At 41.7% G+C, this 23258-nt stretch overlaps 1 long non-coding RNA gene across 1 annotated transcript; it reads right to left on the minus strand.

Moving 5' to 3' along the window:
* Window positions 1-6321: 6321 nt before the first annotated feature.
* Window positions 6322-18935, minus strand: LOC118154673 (uncharacterized). The gene is made up of 3 exons (XR_008482285.2): window positions 16611-18935; window positions 14534-14683; window positions 6322-8204 (listed from the first exon to the last, which is right to left on the minus strand). It is a non-coding gene; the product is annotated as an uncharacterized LOC118154673 (long non-coding RNA).
* Window positions 18936-23258: the final 4323 nt, after the last annotated feature.

Raw genomic sequence — 23258 nt, forward strand, 5'->3', positions numbered from 1 at the left:
TACACTAAGGTTTAAAGTATACCATTTTACTATTTTTTCCATTTTTCACATTTTTTTAACCTCTTTCTTGCCTTTTTTTGGATCAATATTTTTCTAATTATTTCATTTTCCTTCTCTATAAATTAGTAGTCACATGTTTGCTATTATTATTATTTTATTACCTTAGATCTGCATGCATCCTTGACTTAATAAAGTCACCCTTGAAATTAGTACTTTCACCCTTTCTAAATAATTCTAGGGACCTTATGACACTTTAATTTGATTTCACATTCTCCTGGCTTTCATGTTATTGTCGTCATGTATTTGGTTTTTTAAACAGAGTCTTGCTATGTTGCCAGGCTGGCCTTAAACTCCTGGGCACAAGTGATCTGCTATCCTCAGCCTTCTGAGTAGCTGAGATTACAGGAATGTGCCACCACACCTGGCTACAGCAAGGCTTTTGGCAGAAATGGTTGAAAGAATTCAAAACTGAGGATCTTAGTGCTGAGAGTGTGATATTTTGTGTTACTGGTCAGTAAGAATGTCTGTTACTTGAGATATGAGTCCTGAAGGTGATAAGAGTTGATTTATTTAAACAGAGTTAATTTTGGTTAGTGAAAACTAAAGAACTGATTTGTATTTTGGTTTGATGTATGGTTGTTTCACCTTTGCTGCAGAAGCACTTACAAGAGGACTAACATTCCCCAGGAAATTCATCTCACCATGAGATGAATAATCTTGGTCTGGAAGATATTCATAGAAAGAAGCTTAGAGTGTTTGATTTTTGAGTATGAATTAACTGTACAGACATAAATTAAATAAGCTGATCCATTGAGTAACTGTTGAGATTATCCTCTGGTTGCTGAATAATACTAGCCCCAAATGGGATTTGACATTGATATATTCTTTCCTATTAACAAATCCAGTTTTCTTTCTTCCACCCATCCTCCCTCCCCCTTTCTTCCTTCCTTTCTTTTCCTTTCATTTGCTTTCCTTTCCTTCCTTCCCTTCTCTTTCACAATATTTTATTTAAAAAAATTATGAAATGCATCATGCACACTTCAATGTGTTAAATGTATATGTACAATTTAAAGATTAATAGTCCAGTGAACACTTATGTACCCACTACTCAGGGTGAGAAACAAATATAACGATGGTCTCTTGTGTTCCCTGTGGGCTCTTCCCCAATTCTTCCTTCTCCACAGAGACCACTTCCACCTGCCTTGTGTGGTAGTTATGTTATAGTCCTCTTCATAATTTCTAACACCTCTGAATTCCTATACTGTATATATATTTATATACATAGGAATTTACTCTCTATATAGTGAATTTTGTATACACACACACACACACACACCCCTGGATCAGTAAGGAATTTACACTTGCTACTTTAGATGAAGACCCAGGAGAAGGTAAGATGACAGAGTGTCTGGGTCAGAAGTGACTTATTTTCCTTGAAAGTTTACAGGGCAAAGTCACAAGTGAGTCTGTTATGTTTTGGGTGTTTGTCCTCTTCAAATCTCATGTTGAAATGTAACCTTCAATGTTAGAAGTGGGGCCTGGTGGGAGGTGACTGGATCATGGGGTGGATCTTTCACGAATGACTTAGCACCATTCCTTGATGTTCTCTCCCAGTTAGTTCACATGAGATCTGGTTGTTTAAAAGAATCTGAGACCTCTGTCTTCTCTCTTTTTCTCCCTCTATCACCATGTGATATGCTGGTTGACCTTCATTTTGTGCCATGATTGAAAGCTTCCCAAGGCCCTCACAAGAAGCAGATTCTGGCACCACACTTCCTGTACAGCCTGCAGAAACCTGAGCCAAAACAAAGCTTTTTTCTTTATAAATTACTTTATCTCAGGTACTGCTTTATAGTAGAACAAGAATGGACTAACACAGAGTCTGTGGGAAATAGGACTCAAAAAATTGGTGACAGGGTGAAGTGCTACTCAAATACTGGCCATTGGGCAGGAATATGGTCAGGGAGAGTAGGCTGCTCTTATTTTCTTATTCAGAGTCCCTACAGCCTACTCTCAGCTCTCAGGAATGGGTCAGAACAAAACATTTTTGTGTGAATGAAATAAATATCTTTAAATAATCCATCTAGGAGGGTAAGGGGGGACGAACAGGAACTTCGGTATATTAGTATGTTTTAACACTGCTATAAAGGACTACATGAGACTTGGTAATTTATCAAGAAAAGAGATTTAATTTACTCACAGTTCGGCTTAACAGGAAGCATGGCTGGGTGACCTCAGGTAACTTACAATTGTGGCGGAAGAGTTAGGGGAAGCAAACATGTCTTATCATGGTGGGGCAGGAGAGAGCAAGAGTGAAGGGGGAAGTGCCACACACTTTCAGACAACCAGAAATTATGAGAACTCACTAACTCTTCCAAGAACAGCAAGGGGGAAGTCCACCCCATGATTCAGTCACCTCCCACCAGGCCCCTCCCCTGACTTGTGGGGATTACAATTCCACATGAGATTTGAGTGAGGACAGAGAGCCAGACCATATTATTCTACCCCTGGCCCCTCTGAAATATCATGTCCTCACATTTTAAAGACAATCATGCCTTCCCAACAGTCCCCAAAGTCTTAATTCATTCCAGAGTTAACTCAAAAGTCTACATCCAAAGTCTCATCTGAGACAAGGCAAGCCCCTTCCACCTATGAGTCTGTCAAATAAAAAACAAGTTAATAACTTCCAAGATACAATGGGAGTACAGGCATTGGATAAATGCTCCCATTGTGAAAGGAAGAAATTGGCCAAAACCAAGGGACTACAGGTCTTATGCAAGTTCGAAACTCAGCAAGGCAGTCATTAAATCCTAAAGCTCCAAAATAATCTCCTTTGACTCCATGTCTCACATCCAGGGCATGCTAATGCAAGAGGTGGGTTCCCAAGGCCTTGGGAAGCTTTGACTCTGTGGCTCTGCAGGGTATAGCCCCCACAGCTGCTTTCACAGGCTAGCACTGAGTGGCTGTGGCTTTTCTGGGCACATGGTGCAAGCTGTCAGTGAATGTACTGTTCTGGGGTCTGGAGGATGCTAGCCCTCTTCTCATGGTTCCACTAGGCAGTGCCCCAGTGGGGAGTCTGTGTTGGGGCTCCAATCCCACATTTCCCCTCTGCACTGTCCTAGTAGAGGTTCCCCATGAGGGCTCTGCCCCTGCAGCTGACTTCTGCCTGGACATCCAGGCATTTCCATACATCCTCTGAAATGTAGGCGGAGGTTTCAAAACCTCAACTCTTGCTTTCTGCACTCCTGCAGGCCCAACATCATGTGGAAGCCGTGAAAGCTTGGGGCTTGCAACCTCTGGAGTAATGGCCTGAGCTGTAACCTTAGCCCCTTTTAGCCATGGCTGGAGCTGGAGGGCTGGGATTCAGGGTGCCATGTCCCAAGGCTGCACAGAGCAGCTGGGTCCTGGGTCCTGGGCCTGGGCCATGTAACCATTTTTTTCTTCTAGGGCTCTGGGCCTGTGATGGGAGGGGCTGCCTCAGAGGTCTCTGAAATGCCCAGGAGACATTTTTTCCATTGTCTTGGCTATTTAACTCTTCTTTACTTATGTAAACTTCTGCAGCAGTCTTGAATTTCTCCCCAGAAAATAGATTTTTCTTTTCTACCACATGGCCAGGCTGCACATTTCCCAAACTGGTATGCTCTGCTTTGCTTTTAAATAGAAGTTCCAGTTTCAAATCATCTCTTTGTTCCTGCATATGAGCATACACTTTTAGAAACAGCCAGGTTACCTCTTGAATGTTTTGCTACTTAGAAATTTCTTCCAGCAGATATCCTCAATCATCTCCCTCAAATTCAAAGTTCCATAGATCTCTAGGGTAGGGGAAAAATGCCACCAGTCTCTTTGCTGAAACATAGCAAGAGTGACCTTTTTCTAGTTTCCAATAAGTTCCTCATCCCCATCTAAGACCATTTCAGCCTGGACTTCATTGTCCATATCACTATCAACATTTTGGTCAAAACAATGCAACAAGTCTTTAGGAAGTTCTCAACTTTCCCACATCTTTTTATCTTCTTCTGAGCTTTCCAACTGTTCCAGCCTCTGCCTGTTGCCCAGTTCCAAAGTTGCTTCTACATTTTCAGGTATCTTTATAGCTATTATAAATAATTTTCTGTATATTCTGTTTTTATACTGCTATAAAGAGCTGCCTGAGAATGAGTAGTTTGTGCAGAAAAGAGGTTTAATTCACTCAAAGTTTAGCAGGCTAAACAGGAAGCATGGCTGGAAGGCCTCAGGAAACTTACAATCATGGCAGAAGGCAAAGAGGAAGCAAGCATGTCTTACCATGACAGAGCAGGAGAGAGAAAGAGTGAAGGGGGAAGTGCTATACGTTTTCAAACAACCAGAGCTTGTGAGAATTCACTCACTGTCAAGAACAGCCAGGGGGGAGTCCACACCCATGATTCAATCACCTCCCACCAGACTCCTCCCCTGACATGTGGGGATTACAATTCGAGATGAGATTTGGGTGGGGATGCAGAGCCAAACCATATCACCTAGTCAACGCAAGCATCTTGGTGATGCCCCAAACTTCAGAACCAGCTAAAGATTTACCATCAGCCAGAAGAGCTGTGGGAATGAGCCTCCCAGAAAGAAGAGATGAAAGGTTTTTTGCGTCTGCAATGATGATGATGATGATGATGATGATGATGAGGATGATTATGATCACGATGCTAGCTAAATGCTGACTCTGAGCCCTGCATGATGGCAAGCAGTGTCCATGGATTGGTTCATTTAATCCTCATAGCAACGTCTATCTAATATCTATCTAGAGGTAGCTTTTAAGATGCCTATTTTCCAAATGAAGAAGCTGAGCCTCCAAGAGATGAAATAACTGGCCCAAGGTTACACAGTTGATAAATTGAAACCTGGATGCTTACGTGGATGTTTTCCAGGGATTGAGTCCACATTATCTGGTGCAGAAAGAAATGAAGAGCCCAGCACAGGGGGTGGACTGATGGGAGCATGTTTGGACTAGTGGGAATAATAATAAAAAACAATAGTCAGCATTTACTGAATGCTTACTAAGTAGCTGGCACTGTTCTAAGTAAGCACTTTTACATGCATTAACTTGAGGTGAAATAAAACCCAAATACTCAGAATGGGCAAATGAGGGTCCATGCTTGAGGCTTTGGAAAGACTTGGAAATATCCTTTGGGCACATGAAGCAGGCCAAAAAAAAAAAAAAAAAAAAATCCAGCTGCATTTGGAAGCTTCCTCTGATCAAAGATATCCATTCATTCAACATTTATGAAATGCCTGTTGTTTCCCAGGCACTGTTGTAGGCACTGAGAACACAGCAGAGAATAGGACAGATTCCAGGAGAAGTCCAGAAACAATGAAAGATATAAAGAAATATTCAGAAGTGCCAAATTTTTGACCTTCTCATCAACACCACCAGAAAAGGAAAACAATATTGTTTGATTTTGCCACCAGGCACCACAAAACTGCGACCTTACCTGATTTCATTCCAGCAAACTTTAGTGGTGAAGTGTTTATGTGCCAAGCACCATGCGCAGAAGCGCTGGTCCAAAGATGAAGATGAAGTTTCTATCCTTAAGGCATTCAGTGTGGGAGACGAACAGGTAAGTGGATAATTACATTACAAGTGATTCGTGCCATGATTGAGGTGTGAACAAAATTCCATGGGAGCAATAAGAAGTAACTAATTCTGCCTGGGCGTGTCAGATAATGTTTAATGGAGGAGGGGCATTTCAGCGAGGCCTGAGGGAGGACTAGGAGATTGCCGGGTGGAGATGGGGAGAAAAGACCTCTAGAGAGGAGTTGTTTGTGGACAGAATGATTACATTGCAGATACTGAGTTCTGAACGATGGACTGTGCATGGACAGCCTGGTACCGTTAGACAACTGTGATAGCAGGGGAGTCCACAGAGATTAATAATTTATTTAAAAAGCACTGAGGCTTCTGTTGGTGCCAGTTAAAATGACTGAGTTGATAAATAACCCATCTTTGTTTTTCTATGCAGAAATCGCCCAGTCACCTTCCATTATTTTTTTTCTAGTCTATGTTTAAGTTAAGGTGTCAAAAAGACTTGGCCAAGCACAGCGGCTCATGCCTCTAATCCCAGCACTTTGGGAGGCCGAGGTGGGCAGATCACGAGGTCAAGAGATCAAGACCATCCTGGCTAACATGGTGAAACCTCATCTCTACTAAAAATACAAAAAATTAGCTGGGTGTGGTGGTGCATGCCTGTAGTCCCAGCTACTTGGGAGGCTGAGGCAGAAGAATTGCTTGAACCTGGGAGGCGGAGGTTGTAGTGAGCTGAGATTACATCACTGCACTCCAGCCTGGTGACAGAGTGAGACTCTGTCTCAAAAATAAATAAATAAATAAATAAAGACTTGAAGTGCTCTTGTACACATTTGGGGAGGGGAGTAGATTGATACAATCTCTGTGGAGGACAGATTGGCAACATCTACCAAAATTACAAAGGCATATAGCTCATGACCCAGCAAATTCACTTCTAGGAATTTATCCTTGGATGCACTCAGTCACATGTAAAATAACATGTGCAAGTATTCATCACATCACTGTAAGAGCAAAGGATTGGAAACAAGTGCTCACAATGAGGGAATTGGTTAAATAAATTATGATATCTCTTTAAAATGGAAGACTATTCAATATAAAAAGAAAACAATAGGGCAGCTCTTTCTGTCATGTTGGAAATGATTTTAAGGATATATTGTCAAATGAAAAAAGCAAGGGCAGAACCACACATAGAAAACAGGGATGGAAAGAATTCAGGTCCTCCATGGAGTATGCAAACAGCCCAATTAAAAGGCCCTGGGTTGCCCTACCTCCAGCCTCCTGTGATGTGTGATAAGAAACTCACTGTTTAAGCCAGTTGAGAAGGAGTTTTCTGGTTTTGTAACCAAAAGCATCCAGACACAGAATTCTAAGGTCAGGGGAGGACTTTGTATTTGGACCTAGAATAATGCAGAAGCCGGAGTTAAATCTTTGACTTACAGAAATTCTTCCCCAGTGTACCCCATATTAACTAGTGGGCAATCTCAATGTTTTCCTCTCTAGAAATTCCAAGCTCTGAACCACAGAGCAGCCAGGCATTCAGCCGTGGGGTTTTCTGTGTAGAGATGCAATTTGGCAGGATTCAACCTGCCTGGCTTCTTTTTTTAAAAAATACAACCTCATCAAAGCAACAAACTAAAAGCCTGGTGGAATCTATTTGCAGGCAGGGAGCAAGAGTGCATTGCAAAGAGTGTTAGACCAAGCCTTATGAGGTGGAACTTGAACAACTCACTCTGTCCACAGGAGGCCCCAGATAGCCCAGACTCACTATAGTGACTAAAAAGCTGAGATCTCTGGGTCAAGCCATGTGGTCTGAGACCTTGTCCACATAGATGAAATTTTCCTGTCAGTATCATTCAGACAATTTTAAGGAGTCTGTCCATTCATTCAAAAAAAAAAAAATATTTGTCCCCTTCACTCTGCTAGGTGCTAGGGATACAGCAGTGAGCAAAACCGAGATGATCCTACTTTATTGACTTACTGTCTAGAGAAAGATAATTATTAAATTATTATTAAATAAGTGTACAATTATAACTGAATGTTATAGAGGAAAGATTCGTGGCAGATCAGAGTGGCTAAAAGAAGTACTTACATTAGAATGGAATCAGAGAAGCCCTGCCTGAGAAAATGACAGCTGAGCTGACACCTGAAGAATGAGTAGGAGTTAACTAGGTGATACAGGAGAATAGCATTCCAGGCAGAAGGAATGTTTCATGTAAAGGTCCTGGGGTGGGAGGAAGCATGGAGCCCTCAAGGAACTGAAAGGTTGCCATGTGGTTGGAGGGCAGATAGTGGGGGGAGTGTGCTAGGAGGGGAGGCTGGCGCAGCAAGCAGGGGCCAGGCAAGGCAAAGCCATAGAGGAGATAGAAAGTATTTTTGTGCTGAGCGCGGTGGCCCACACCTGTAATCCCAGCACTTTGGGAGGCCAAAGCAGCTGGATCACCTGAGGTCAAGAGTTCAAGACCAGTGTGGCCAACATGGTGAAACCCCATCTCAACTTGAAATACAAAAAAATTAGCTTGGTATGGTGGCAGGCACCTGTAATTCCAGCTACTTTGGGAGGCTGCAGCAGGAGAATCGCTTGAACCCCGGAGGCAGAGGTTGTAGTGAGCTGAGATCTTACCATTACACTCCATCCTGGGCCACAAGAGTGAAACTGTCTCAGAAAAAAAGAAAGTATTTTTGTAAAAGCAACAGAAAATCATTTGTGGTAGAGTGTCAGTTGTCTCCCAATATTCATTCCCCCTCTTTATATCTTTCATATTGGAACCTCTAAGCTTAGGATCAGCATGCGGCTATCCAATTAAAAATCACTTCCCAGGCTCCTTTGCCTAAGCTTTTCCATGTGACCAAAACAACCTGGCCAGTTGCTCTGGCCGATGGGCTGTGAGAAGTAAGTGCAGGCTTCCATTTCCTCCTGTTCTCTCACTGTCTCTAATGCAGACATGAAGGCAGGGGCTGGAGGAGCCATCCTAGACCAGGAGATGGAAGCCATATGTTGAGGATGGCAAGGCAACAAAACGGAACTGGATCCCCTCACCATGGAACAGTCATTGCAGCCCTAGACTATTAAACTCAGAGCACATGTGACAAATTGAAACACTTCTAGCTGCTGTGTGGAGGGTAAAAACAGTAGGCCCCACCTGGAGCCATCGCAGCCACCCATTGAGGAGGATGGTGTCTTGAAGCTACCTGCAAAGTTGCCATGAAGATGGGACTGGACCCCATTAGAACATCTTTTCCCTCATATAGTGGGAACAGCACAAACTCTGGCCGCAGGGAGAGCCAAGTTCTGCTCTTGGGTTCACTACCTTTTAGCTGAGTGACTTTGAGCAAGTTACTAAGCATCTCTAAGTCTCATTTATAAACACAAATTAAGGTTCTTTTTTTGGGGTGTATAATGACTAATTTTGAGACAGCCTTTAGACAAACTCCAACACTGGCTCTTTCATGGGTCTCTAGGCTGACGGTCTACTCTGGAGATTGTGGACTTGCCAGCCTCTATAATTACATGAGCCAATACCTTAAAATACATCTCTGTCTCTAAATATCACACACACACACACACACACACACACACACACACCATCAGTTCTGTGTTTCTGGAGAATCCTGACTAACATGGGAGTTAACTTCCTATTAATTTATAATATCTGTAGAGCAAAGTGCACACACATGAAGGGCACAGCTCAGTGAAATTTCACCAAATGAACACAACCACCATTTACAAGACTGTCTAGAATATTAGGATTCTGTGAATAGAGCTGCAGCAGTGGTATCATGTGTTACTCTAAATCCCTACATTGGCCGGGCATGGTGGCTCATGCCTGTAATCCCAGCACGTTGGGAGGTCAAGGTGGGTGGTCAAGGTGGGTCAGCAGTTCAAGACCACCCTGGGCAACACAGCAAGATCCCATTTCTGTAAAACATTTGAAAAAAGGAGGCATGGTGGCATGTCCCTGTGGTCCTAGCTACCTGGGAGTCTGAGGTAGGATTGCTTGAGCCCAAGAGATCAAGGCTTCAGTGAGTTATGACGGCACACCTGCACTCCAGCCTGGGCAATAGGGCAAGACCCAGTCTCAAAGGAAAAACAAAACAAAACCTTGCAACCATAACTATTTAAAAATAAGATAAAAGACATTAAGAATAATGTAAGACATGGAATAACCATAAATTAGTTAGAAAAACTCTGAAATGTGATTTGACAGGAATCAGAAAAAATTTAGAAATGAAAGAAAAAGTAGGCCAGGTGTGGTGGCTCGCCTGTAATCCCAGCACTTTTGTAGTCCAAGGCGGGCAGATCACAAGGTCAAGAGATCAAGAACATCCTGGTCAACATGGTGAAACCCTGTCTCTACTAAAAATACAAAAGTTAGCTAGATGTGGTGGTGCGTGCCGTAGTCCCAGCTACTTGGGAGGCTGAGGCAGGAGAATCACTGGAACCCAGGAGGCAGAGGTTGCAGTGAGTCGAGGTTGCACCACTTGCACTCCAGCTTGAATGACAGAGTGAGACTACCTCTCAGAAAAAAAAGAAAAAAGAAAAAGTAATTTCAAAAAGGAAATAGAAGATGAAAAGGAGGAAATTATGAAAAATTGAAATTTTCGATGAAAAAATTCAAAGAGAGAAAATTACAAATATTGAAGATAGACAATGTATTAGGTTTCTCCAGAGGGGCAGAACTAACAGGACATATGTATATATGAATAGGAGTTTATTAGGGAGAATTGGCACACACCATCAGAAGGCAAAGGCGATAGGCCTTTGCAAGCTGTGGGGGAAAGAAGCCAGTAGTGGCTCAGTCAGAGTCCAAAACCCTCAAAGCAGGGAAGCTGACAGTACAGCCTTCAGTCTGTGGCCAAAGGCCCTAGAGCCCCCAGCAAACCATTGGTGTAAGTCCAAGAATTTAAAAGCCAAAGAACCTGGAGTCTGTTGTCCAAGGGCAAGAGGAATGAACAGAAGCATCCAGCATGGGAGAAAGATGAAAGCCAGAAGACTCAGCAAGCCAGCTTTTCCCATCTTCTTCCTCCTGCTTTGTTCTAGCCGTCTGGCAGTGGATTGGATGGTGCCCAATCCACTGACTCAAATGTCAGTTTCCTCTGGCAACACCTTCACAGACCCAGAAACAATACTTTACCAGCTATCTAGGCATCAATCTCATCAAATTGACACCTAATATTAACCATTACAGGAAAGTAAGACCCAGCACACAGTAAATGGAAATCCCTGAAGGGGAAAATCAAAGCAAAGGGAACAGCCGAATACGGTGGGGAGGGCTGTGTGGTGAGGCCCTGCGTCCCCAGACCCCCTATCAGTAGGAACTGAGGCCTCCTGCCAATAGTCCCCGGGAGGAGGCCTGCCTGTGGGTATGCCAGCCCCAGCCAGGTCTTTAAATGACTGCAATCCCTTCATTGTAGCCCCTTTATAATCTCATGAAGGTGCCTGAGCCAGAGCCTTTCAGCTACGATACTCCCAAATTGCTGATTTAGAGGCTATCAGATAATAATGTTTAGCATTTGAAGTCACTAAGTTTTGGAGTGATTTTTTTTTACATGGCATTAGATAACTAATAAAATTAACATTAGGGAAACTTCCAGTATGAGACCATTTCAAATATCCCTGCTAAACACGTCCTAATATGTGTCTTATGGTGAATGTGTGTGCATTTCTGTTGGGTATAAACCTAGGAATGAAAATGCTGGATCACGGGATACACACAAATTCAGCTTTAATAGACGCTGCAAAAGAGTCTATTCCACAGGGCTGTTATCAATTCCCACCCTCACTAGCAGAATATAGGATTGCTCATATGCTCACCAACACTTGATATTTTCTGTCTTTTTCATTTTGGCCATTTTGATGAGTTGTAGTGGAATTGCATCATGGATTTAATTTACATTTCTCTTAATGTTTAATGAGGTTTAGTTCCTTTTTGAAAGCTCAGTGGCCATTTAGACATCTCCATTTACCATACATTTGTTAAAGCCCTTTACCCATTTTAAAAATTGAGTTATCTGTCTTTTTCTAATGGATCTATTCTTTTCATAATTCTGGAATTCTTTTCATATTCTGGAGCCAGTGCTTTAGTGTGTATATGTATGTGTGTGTATATATATATATATACGTATATGTGTATATATATATACACACATACATATACACACTAAAGGACTGGCGCGCACACACACACACACACACACACACTAAAGGACTGGTGTCTCAAAAAAAAAAGCAAGACTCTTTATATATATATATACTTTTTTTTTTTTTTTTGAGACAGTCTTGCTCTGTCACCCAGGCTAGAGTGTGTGGTATGATCTTGGCTCACTGCTCACTGCAACCTCTACCTCCCAAGTTCAAGCAATTCTCCTGCTTCAGCCTCCCAAGTTGCTGGGCTTACTGGTATGCACCACCATACCCAGCTTATTTATGTATTTTTAGTAGAGATGGGGCTTCACCATGTTGGCCAGGTTGAGCTCTTGAGCTCCTGACCTCAAGTGATCTGCCCACCTAGGCCACCTAAAATGCTAAGATTACAGGCATGAGTCACCGAGCCTGGCCTGTATATAATATTTCTTCTCCCACTATTTGGGTTTCCTTTTTACCCTCTAAATTGTGGTTTTTGGTAAACAGTTCATCATTTTAATGTAGTCTGGCTTATCAATTTTTTTTGTTTGGTTTCTTTTTTTGTTTTCAGACAGTTTTGCTCTTGTCGCCTAGACCGGAGTACAGTGACATGATCTCAGCTTGCTGCAACCTCTGCCTCCTAGGTTCAAGTGATTCTTCTGCCTCAGCCTCCCGAGTACCTGGGGTTACAGGCACCGCCACCACGCCCGGCTGATGTTTGTATTTTTAGTAGAGATGGGGTTTCACCTTGTTGGCCAGGCTGGTCTTGAACTCCTAATCTCAGGTGATCCACCCACTTAAGCCTCCCAAAGTGTTGGGATTATAGGCGTGAGCCACAGCATCCGGCCTACTTTATCAATTGTTTTTGAGGTGGTTAGTGATTTATGATCTGCTTAAGAAATTTTTACCTACCCAAGGTCATGAAAATGCTTTCCTGTGGTATCCTTGAGAAGCTTTATTAGGTCTATGATCCATATAGAATCGATTTTTATGTATGGAATGAGCTGGAGATGACAATGTACCATTACTCTAGCACTATTATTTTTTGTTTTTTTTGAGATTGAGTTTCGCTTTTGTTGCCTCGGCTGGAGTGCAACGGTGCAATCTCAGCTCACTGCAATCTCCTCCTACTGGGTTCAAGCCATTCTCCTGAGTAGCTGGGATTACAGGCACCTGCCACTAAGCCTGGCTAGTATTATATTTTTAGTATAGTCAGGGTTTCACCGTGTTGGCCAGGCTGGTCTCAAACTCCTGGCCTCAGGTGATCTGCCTGCCTCAGCCTCCCAAAGTGCTGGGATTACAGGTGTGAGCACCGCACCTGCACCGTGCACCACTCCAGCACTGTTTATTGAAAAAGAAAATATATATATATATATTTTTTCTTTTATGGTAAAAGTATGTTCCAATGACCCCAGGAAATGGGATCATTGGAACATACTTTTACCATAAATCAAGTGCCTATAGGTTTGGAGATCTGTTCATAGACTCTCTCGTCTGCTTTATTTGTCTATACTTGCACCAATATCACATTGTTTTAATTATAATAGATTTATAATAAGCCTTGATATCTAGTAAATAAGGCTTCCAGCTTATTTCCACATAATTTGTTTTTCTTTTCTTTTCTTTCTTCCTTCTTCCCTCCCTCCCTCCTTCCCTCCCTCCTTCCCTCCCTCTCTCCTTCCCTCCTTCCCTCCTTCCCTCCTTCCCTCCTTCCCTTGTTCCCTCCTTCCTTCTTTCCTTTCTGCAGTGGCATTGTCTTGGCTCACTGCAGCCTCCACCTCCCGAGTTCGTGCCTCAGCCTCCCTAGTAGCTGGGATTACAGGCATGCACCACCACGCCTGGCTGATTTTTATATTTTTAGTAGATACGGGGTTTTATCATGTTGGCCAAGCTGGTCTCGGACTCCTGGACTTAAGTGATCCGCCTGCCTTGGCTTCCCAAAGTTCTGGGATTACTTCCCAAAGTGCTGGCATGAGCCACTGCGCCCAGCCCCATATTAATTTTAGAATCAGCCTGTTAATTTCCATTGAAACATCTACTAAGATTTTTAGGATTGCATTTAATCTATTAATAAATTTGGGGAAAGTTAACACTCTTGAGTTTTACAATTCATCAATGTATTTTCCCCCCACTTGTTCAGATTTTCTTTAATTTGTCTCGGTAATGTTTGCTAGTTTCATGTGAAGAATCTTGAATTCTTTCACTGGATTTATTCCTGGGTATTTGATTTTTTTGATGCTGTATCAATAATACAATTAAAAAATTTCAATTCCAATTGTTATTGCTCATATGTAGAATACAATTAATCATTAAAATACTGACCCTTGTATTGACTGGCCTTGCTAAACGTATTTGTTCATTCTGTCCAGTACTTTTTACTTTCTTCATGCACAGTCATATAGTCTTTCTCTTTTTTTTTTTTGAGACAACCTCACCCTGTTACCCAGACTGAAGAGCTCTGGCATAATCTCAGTTCACTGCAACCTCCACCTCCCAGGTTCAAGTGATTCTTCTGCTTCAGCCTCCTGAGTAGTTGGGATTACAGGCACCTGCCACCACACCCAGCTCATTTTTATATTTTTAGGAGAGATGGGGCTTCACCATGTTGGTCAGACTGGTCTTGAACTCCTGACCTCAGGTGATCCTCCCACCTCGCCCTCCCAAAGTGCCGGGATTACAGTCATGAACCACTGTGCTTGGCCATGTAGTCTCTTAATAACAATTTTATTTTCTCCTTTCTGTACTTATACCTTTTATTTCTTTTCAGTTCAGATCCCAGTATAATGTCAAACAGAAGTAATGATCGTGACATTCCTGACTTGGTCCTAATATCAGGGGGATAGCTTACAATATTTTATTACCATTATGATGCTTGATGTGGAGGGTGTCCAAGCCTGAGGAGGGAAGAGCGTCTGCATAGGAAGCATATCTGGTATCCAGATCTTAGTTTCTAAACGCCTTTCTTTCCTAACAGGAGCCAGGGCTCCTTGGAGAAATGGTTGGTTCTAGGCCTGAAGGAAGGAATAATACAAGATAAACGTAAAATACTTTATTGTGCCAGAAAATGAAGAAATGCTGAAAGAATAATGTCTATTCTGTCAAAGAGACATAGAAACTAGCTTGAAGGAGCTCCCATTGGTCAAATCTGGGACAATTTAAGCATTGAAATAGAGGTAGTTACAGATTATAACACATTAAATAAAACGGGAATCCATGAATCCATTTGATAAAAATAAATTAACAGATTCAAAATTTTATGAGTAATGGGATATTTACTTAGTTTCCTAGCATCTTGCCAAGGGCAAAAGTGTAACTCTATAGGGGAGGAGCTAGCAGATACTATCTTCATCAAATGATCGAGGTTGACATCACCAATGAAGAGACATAGGAGCTAAGAACAATGTGGGATCCTGGATTGGTTCAAGAAACTGAACAAATAACATTAGTGGGACAGCTGGTAAAATTCGAATAAGATGTGTAGACTGTTTAGCGTAATGTTTCAATTTAATTTCTTGTTTTGATCATTAATTACATTGTGGTTGGTAGGAGAAAGTCCTTGCAATGCACTGAATATTTATGTTCCTCTGGCCCCCAAATTGATTGGTTGAAATCCTAACCCCCAACATGATGATATTGGAAAGTGGGTCCTTCGGGTGGTGAATGAGGTTAGGATGAGAAGACAACTGACTATGAGGGATTGGGCCCTCAGCAGACAAGAAAGCTGCCAGGACCTTGATCTTGGACTTCCCAGCCTTCAGAATTTTGAGAAACAAATTTCTGTTGTTCATAAGCCCCCCAGTTTATGATATTTTGTTTTAGCAACTTGAATGGACTAGGACATTTTTTGTTGTAGGAAATGCATTCTAAAATATAAATGAATGATGAGGCAATTTATCCTCAAACAGGTTAAGCAAAAAAGTTCTTTGTACTATTAAAAAAAGGGGGATAAAGCTATAATTATTCTGGACTTGGGAGAATGTTTATCCGAAGTACTGGTGCATGAAGCAGGCAGGGTAGCACCAGTTCCTGGAGGAATGAAGTCTTACCCAGAATAATGCTTTTACTGTAATCTGTGAAGGCTCCAACTGTGAATTCCTTTAAATAACACAGGGTGGGGCCTATTCTAAATAAATGAATTTCTTTTCATTTATTTATTTAGAAATAGAAAAGAAATAATGACAAATTATAAATTATATAAAGCTGTGCAAACATCACAAAATCTAGGGGGAAAAAACCCTCTTTTATTAGTTAACTATTTAGCCTATCCCTCTATAATGCTTTTTTTTTTTTTTGAAATAGGGTCTTACTTTTGCCCAGCCTGGAGTACAGTGGTGTTATAACAGATCACTGCAGCCTTGACTTTCTGGGCTCATGCAATTCTCTTATCTGAGCCTCCTGAGTAGCTAAGACCACAGGTGTGTACCACCATACCTGGATAATTTTTTAAAATTTTGTAGAGACAGGGTCTCACTATGTTGCTCAGGCTGGTCTTCAAATCCTGGGCTCATGCAATACTCCTGCCTTGGCCTCTTAATGTATTGGAATGATAGGCATGAGCCACTGTACCTGGTCTATAATACTTTTTTTAAAAACCACATCTTGGCTTCATACTCTGTGATTACGTCTTCATATGATATCAGTTTGGTAATAGCATCTTAGAATAGAAATATAATTCAGTCTTTCCTCTAGCATGGGTGATCAAATTTCATTTTCTAAAAATTATTATTCATAGCTTTACATAGTATGTTTTGGGTTCAGAAACTCATTGATAATGTTACATAAATGTTTAAAATTGTTATCTAGTTTGGGAAACCACTACCAAGTTTCTTCCAAATATGAGCTGTATGACTTCACGATATAACCAAATATATTCCTGACAAGTAAGAAGTTCCATTTTTGTGTATGAGAACTGAGTTCTCCATATACAAGTTTACATACCCAATAATTAAAAGACCCTTCCACAGATAAATGTCTGGCTCCACACATTTCAAACCTTGTTTGCTTTCCTTACTTAGACCCTTCTGGTGCTGGGCATTGTAAGACATAACCATTTTGTGACACAATCTCTTATCCTGCATTGCTTTGTGATGCTGGGGCAGGTGGCAAAGTGAGTAGGTGCTGGTCATATCCCTAGATGACACTCTCATGCCAGTATGCCAAGCAATAATTAACTACACATAGGAACATTTGCAGAATATACAACTAGAGCTCACTGTATAGGTTGAATGGTGGCCTCCCAAAAAGATATATTTGTGTCCTAACCTGTAGAAACTGCAAATCTGACCTTACTTAGTAAAAGGTTTTTGTGGATCTAATTATCTTGAGATATGATCATCCTGGATTTAGAGTGTGCACTAAATCTAGTGACAGCTGTCTTTAAAAATCTTTTTTTTTTTTTTATAAAAGAAATTGTTTTTAGAGACAGGGTCTCACTATGCAGCCCAGGCTGGAATGTAGGAATGCAGTGGCTATTCACAGGTGTGATCATAGTGCACTACAGCCTTGAACTCCCAGGCCCAAGCGGTCCTTCTGCCTCAGCCTCTTCGGTAGCTGGGACTACAGGCAAGCACACTGTGACTGGGCTGCCAGGCGTCTTTATAAAGGCAGAGGGAGATTTGAGAGCCACAGAGGAGAAGGTGATGTGAAGACAGAAGCAGAGATTGGAGTGATTCATTTCAAGCCAAGAAACACCAATCGTTGCCGCCAGCCAGCAGGATCTAGGAGAGAGGCATGGAACAGATTTTCCCTCAGAGCTTCCAGAAAGAACTAACCCTGTCAATACTGTGATTCTGGACTGTGAGAGAGAAATTTCTGTTGTTTTAAGACATCGAGTTTCTGGTAATTTGTTATGGCAGCCATAGGAAACTCATCACTGACTAAATCCAAATTAAATGTTATCCCAATTTTTGCTTGATCCCAGAAATGGCTGTAGCATTTCCATACCCTCTAGCATAAGAAAATTGTAACAGGGGAAGCTGGAGTGGAAAGAGACAGCAATCTGAACCAGCTTGGATGAAAATACTGGTCTTGCAAACTTTAGAAAAAGCACACAACCCCCACATGACTAGGGCCCTTTCCAGGACCTTAGAAGGGGCTCAGCCAAGGGAGAGTCCCTGACGCTTATGTCCGATACGTTTTACAGAAGACCTGCCTCGGAAGCAGTGTAGTGTTACAAAGATAAGCTCTGGAGCCAGACACTCTGGATTCAAATCCCAGTTTTGCAACTATCTAGCTGTTGACTTGAGAGAAGTTAGCCTTTCTGTGCCCCAGTTTCTTCTCCTGTAAAATGTAAATGGTAATAGCACTATCTACCTCATAGGGTTGTTTAACCAATGAAGTAACATGATACATATAAGGCACATGATATATATATGTAACATACATAGAACTCAAGATACCTTAACCACTTTATTATTTACTCAACAAGTGTCTATAGGTCTCTTCTTCATGTCCATGTGTATTCAGTGTTCAGCTCCCACTTATAAGTGAGAACATGTGGCATTTAGCTTTCTATTTATGTATAAATTCACTTAGGATAAAGCTTCCAGCTCCATCCATGCTGCTGCAAAGGACAGGATCCCATTTATTATGGCTGCATAGTATTCCATGGTGTATATGTGCCACATTTTCTTTACCCAGTACACTGTTGATGGGCATTTAGGTTGAATCCATGTCTTTGACATTGTGAATGATGCTGCGATGAACATATGCATGGATGTGTCTTTACAGAAGAACAACTTGTATTTTTGGGGTATATGCTCAGTAATGGAATTACTGGGTCCAATGGAAGCTCTGTTTTCAGTTCTTAGAGAAGTCTCCAAACTGCTTTCCATAGCGGCTGAATTACTTTACATTCCCACCATTGTATAAACATTTTCTTTCCTCCACAACATTATCAGCATCTGCTATTTTTTGATTTTTTTTTTTTTTTTGAGACAGGGTCTCACTATAACCCAGACTGGAATGCAATGGCATGGTTGCAGCTCACTATAATCTCTGCCTTCCAGGTTCAAGTGATTCTCCCACCTCAGCCTCCCAAGTAGCTGGGACCACAGGTACACACCACCATACCTAGCTAAGTTTTTAAAAACTTTTTGTAGAGATGGGGTCTCACTGTGTTGCCTAGTCTTTTTTTTTTATTGCATTTTAGGTTTTGGGGTACATGTGCAGAGCATGCAATACAGTTGCATAGGTACACACATGGCAGTGTGTTTTGTTTGCTTTCACCCCTTCACCCACATTTGGCATTTCTCCCCAGGCTATCCCTCCCCACCTCCCCCTCCCACTGGCCCTCCCCTTTTCCCCCCAATAGACCCCAGTGTTTAGTACTCCCCTCTCTGTGTCCATGTGTTCTCATTTTTCATCACCTGCCTATGAGTGAGAATATGCGGTGTTTCATTTTCTGTTCTTGTGTCAGTTTGCTGAGAATGATGTTCTCCAGATTCATCCATGTCCCTACAAACGACACGAACTCATCATTTCTGATTGCTGCATAATATTCCATGGTGTATATGTGCCACATTTTCCCAATCCAGTCTATCATCAATGGGCATTTGGGTTGATTCCAGGTCTTTGCTATTGTAAACAGTGCTGCAATAAACATTCATGTGCATGTGTCCTTATAGTAGAATGATTTATTGTCCTTTGGGTATATACCCAGTAATGGGATTGCTGGGTCAAATGGAATTTCTATTTCTAAGGCCTTGAGGAATCACCACACTGTCTTCCACAATGGTTGAACTAATTTACACTCCCACCAACAGTGTAAAAGTGTTCCTTTTTCTCCACATGCTCTCCAGCATCTGTTGTCTCCAAATTTTTTAATGATCGCCATTCTAACTGGCGTGAGATGGTATCTCAATGTGGTTTTGATTTGCATCTCTCTGATGACCAGTGACGATGAGCATTTTTTCATATGATTGTTGGCCTCATATATGTCTTCTTTTGTAAAGTGTCTGTTCATATCCTTTGCTCACTTTTGAATGGGCTTGTTTGTTTTTTTCCTGTAAATCTGTTTGAGTTCTTTGTAAATTCTGGATATCAGCCCTTTGTCAGATGGGTAAACTGCAAACATTTTTTCCCATTCTGTTGGTTGCCGATTCACTCTAGTGACTGTTTCTTTTGCCGTGCAGAAGCTGTGGAGTTTGATTAGGGGTCATTTGTCTATTTTGGCTTTTGTTGCCAATGCTTTTGGTGTTTTGTTCAGGAAGTCCTTGCCTACTCCTATGTCCTGGATAGTTTTGCCTAGATTTCCTTCTAGGGTTTTTATGGTGCCAGGTCTTATGTTTAAGTCTTTAATCCATCTGGAGTTAATTTTAGTGTAAGGTGTCAGGAAGGGGTCCAGTTTCTGCTTTCTGCACATGGCTAGCCAGTTTTCCCAACACCATTTGTTAAATAGGGAATCCTTTCCCCATTGCTTGTTTTTGTCAGGTTTATCCAAGATCGTATAGTTGTAGATACGTTGTGTTGCCTCCGGTGCCTCTGTTTTGTTCCATTGGTCTATATCTCTGTTTTGGTACTGTTTGCCTAGTCTTGTCTTGAACTCCTGGGCTCAAGAAATCCTCCCACTTCAATCCTCAAAGTGCTGGTATTACAGGTATGAGTCATTGTACCCAGCAGTTTTTTAATAGTAGCCATTCTGATGGATGTGAGATGGTATTTTATTATGCTTTTGATTTGCATTTCTCTAGTGATTAGTGATGTTGATCATTTTTTCCATATATATATCTCTAGTGATTAGTGATATGATTTTTCCATATGTATGTCTTCTTTTGAGAAGTATCTGTTCATGTCCTTTGAATATTTTTAATGGGGTTGTTTTTGCTTATTAAGTTCCTTATAGATTCTGGATATTATACCTTTGTGGATGTAGAGTTGGCATATATTTCTCCCATTCTCTATGTTATCTGTTTACTCTGTTGATAGTTTCTTTTGCTGTACAGAAGCTCTTTAATTAGGTCCCATTTATCAATTTTTGATGTTGTTGCAATTGTTTTTGGTGTCTTCTCATGAAATCTTTTCCAGGGCCTATGCCCAGTTTGGTGTTTCCTATGTTTTCTTATAGAGTTTTGATAGTTTTAAGTTTTACATTTAAGTCTTTTAGTCCATCTCGAGTTGGTCTTTGTATCTAGTGAAAGGAAGGGATCCAGTTTCAATCTTTTGCATCTCTCAGGGCCTCTCCATATAGTCTCTCTATGAGTGTTGGGTTTCTCACATGGTGTCTCAAGGTTCCAAGAGCAAGTGTTTCAAGAGACAGGAAATAGAAGATGCCAGTCTTCTAAGGCCTGGCCACAGAAACAAACATAGTGACACTTCTGAGGTATTTCCAGTAGAGATCGGGTTTCACCACATTGGCTAGGCTTGTCTCGAACTCCTGACCTTACGTGATCCATTAACCTTGGCCTCCCAAAGTGCTGGGATTACAGATGTGAGCAATTGCACCTGGCCACTTCTGCCATATTTCAGTGGTCAAAGAAGTCATGGAAGGGGAGATACCAAAATACCTTTCAATGGGAAGAGTGTCAAATAATTTGTGACTATCTTTAATCTGCCAATAGGCCCTTGTAGGTCATAGTGAAGACTTGGGCTTTTCCGCTATCAGAGATAGGATTCATTGATGGGTGTTAAGCAGAGGAATGACATGATCTGGCTTTCATTTTAACAGGACCTCTCTATCTGCCATTTTGAGAATGCACTGCAGGTAGGGAAGAAGTAGGAAGACCTGTTAGGGGGCTATTGCAATAAACCAAGCAAGAGATGATGGTGGCTTAGGCCAGGGCGGAGGCAGAGCGGGGAGCAAGCAGTGGTAGAATTCTGGATATACTTTGCAGGCAGGACCATCCAGATTGCTGATACATTAAGTATGGGTGTGAAATAAAAAGAGGAGTCAAAGATAACTCCAAAACACTCATCTGAGATTCAGTAAACTAGAATTACTGTTAATGGAGACTGGGGCAGGAGCAGGAGCAGTTGAGGAGGGAGCATCAGGAGATGGTTTTGGCCATGTTGAATGCCTATAATACATCCAAGTGGATGTCTCAAGTAGGTCTGGTGTTTAAAGGAGAGATCCAGGTTGGAGATGTGAATTTGAATGTCGTCAACATATGGGTGAATTTCACGTAGAGAATGGATATAGAGAGAAGAGCTCCAAGGACTGAGCCTGGAGCCTCCGACTCTGTCCTTTCCTCTTGCCAATCCCCCTTGGTGTCTCTGGTCTCAAAAAAGTTGGTATTTCAGATGTTGCTTCCAGGCCACTGCCCTTCCAGTCTTTTGTGAAAGCCTAAACTAATTAAGAAGATCATGCTGGGGAAGTAAAGCTGCAGAGGGTTTTGGAGAAGAGAGAGGCAGGAGCTGTGACAGGTGAGGGGTGATATCACCAAGCCTAGGAGGAGCCAGAGGCTGGCTTGCTAACAAGTATCAGGAGAGTGGCTCTAAATGAGCTGGGCATGGTGGTGTGTGCCTGTGGTCCAAGATACTCAGGAGGCTAACTAAGATGGGAGGATCACTGGAGCCCAGGAGGTTGAGGCTGTAGTGAGCCATAATTGCACCACTACTTTCAGCCTGAATAAGATTCTGTCTCAAAAGAGAGAGACAGAGAGAGAGAGACGGAGAGAGAGAGAGAGAGAGAGAGGCTCTGATCTGGGAAGAAGGCTACACAGAGTCACCCAGGCCAGACTTGACCCCTTGGGGTTCCCAGCCTTAGTAAAAAGTTCAGTACTGATTAGATAAATAGACAATTGTAAGAGAAAAGAGCTCAGAGACAGACCCACACAAATGTGGAAAATGTATTCATGACAGAGGTGGCACTGAAGATCAGTGGGAAAAAGAGGCTTTCTATCATTTAAGAAGAAAAAAAAAATCCCTATTTCACACCCAAATAAAAACACATAGCTTCAAGAAACAAATGTAAACCTTAAAACTTTTAAAAACCTTTTAAAGTTCTGGGTTTAGGAGAATATCGATTTCAAGTGAGGGAAGGACTTCTAAAATTAGATGCACAAGCCTTAAAGGAAAAGATACATAGCAACTAAAAAACTTCCCCTCATCTGGGATGCCAATTGTTCTTAAAAATTATTTTTAAAAAAATGGCTGGGAGCGGTGGCTCACACCTATAATCCCAGCACTTTGGGAGGCCGAGGCAGGTGGATCACAAGGTCAAGAGTCGAGACCATCTTGGTCAACGTGGTGAAACCCCGTCTCTACTAAAAATACAAAAATTAGCTGGGCATGGTGGTGTGCACCTGTAGTCCCAGCTACTCGGGAGGCTGAGGCAGGAGAATTGCTTGAACCCAGAAGGCGGAGGTTGCGGTGAGCCAAGATCATGCCATTGCACTCCAGTCTGGGTAACCACAGCGAAACTCCATGTGAAAAAAAAAAAAAAATTATAAAAAAAAGAAAAAAAAATTCCAAACTTTCATTCATCAAAAGACACCATTAAAAAAAAAAGTGACATGTAGCCTAAGAGAAGATATAAACTACATGTAATTAACAAGGATTTGTTAAAAAAAATTTTCTACAATTGAAAAGAAGATAAACGAAGTCATAGAAAATAAGCAAAAGAGACGAACAGGTAATTAATAAAAGAGG

The sequence above is a fragment of the Callithrix jacchus genome, chromosome 6, assembly GCF_049354715.1.
Source record: "Callithrix jacchus isolate 240 chromosome 6, calJac240_pri, whole genome shotgun sequence".
NCBI lineage: Eukaryota > Metazoa > Chordata > Mammalia > Primates > Cebidae > Callithrix > Callithrix jacchus.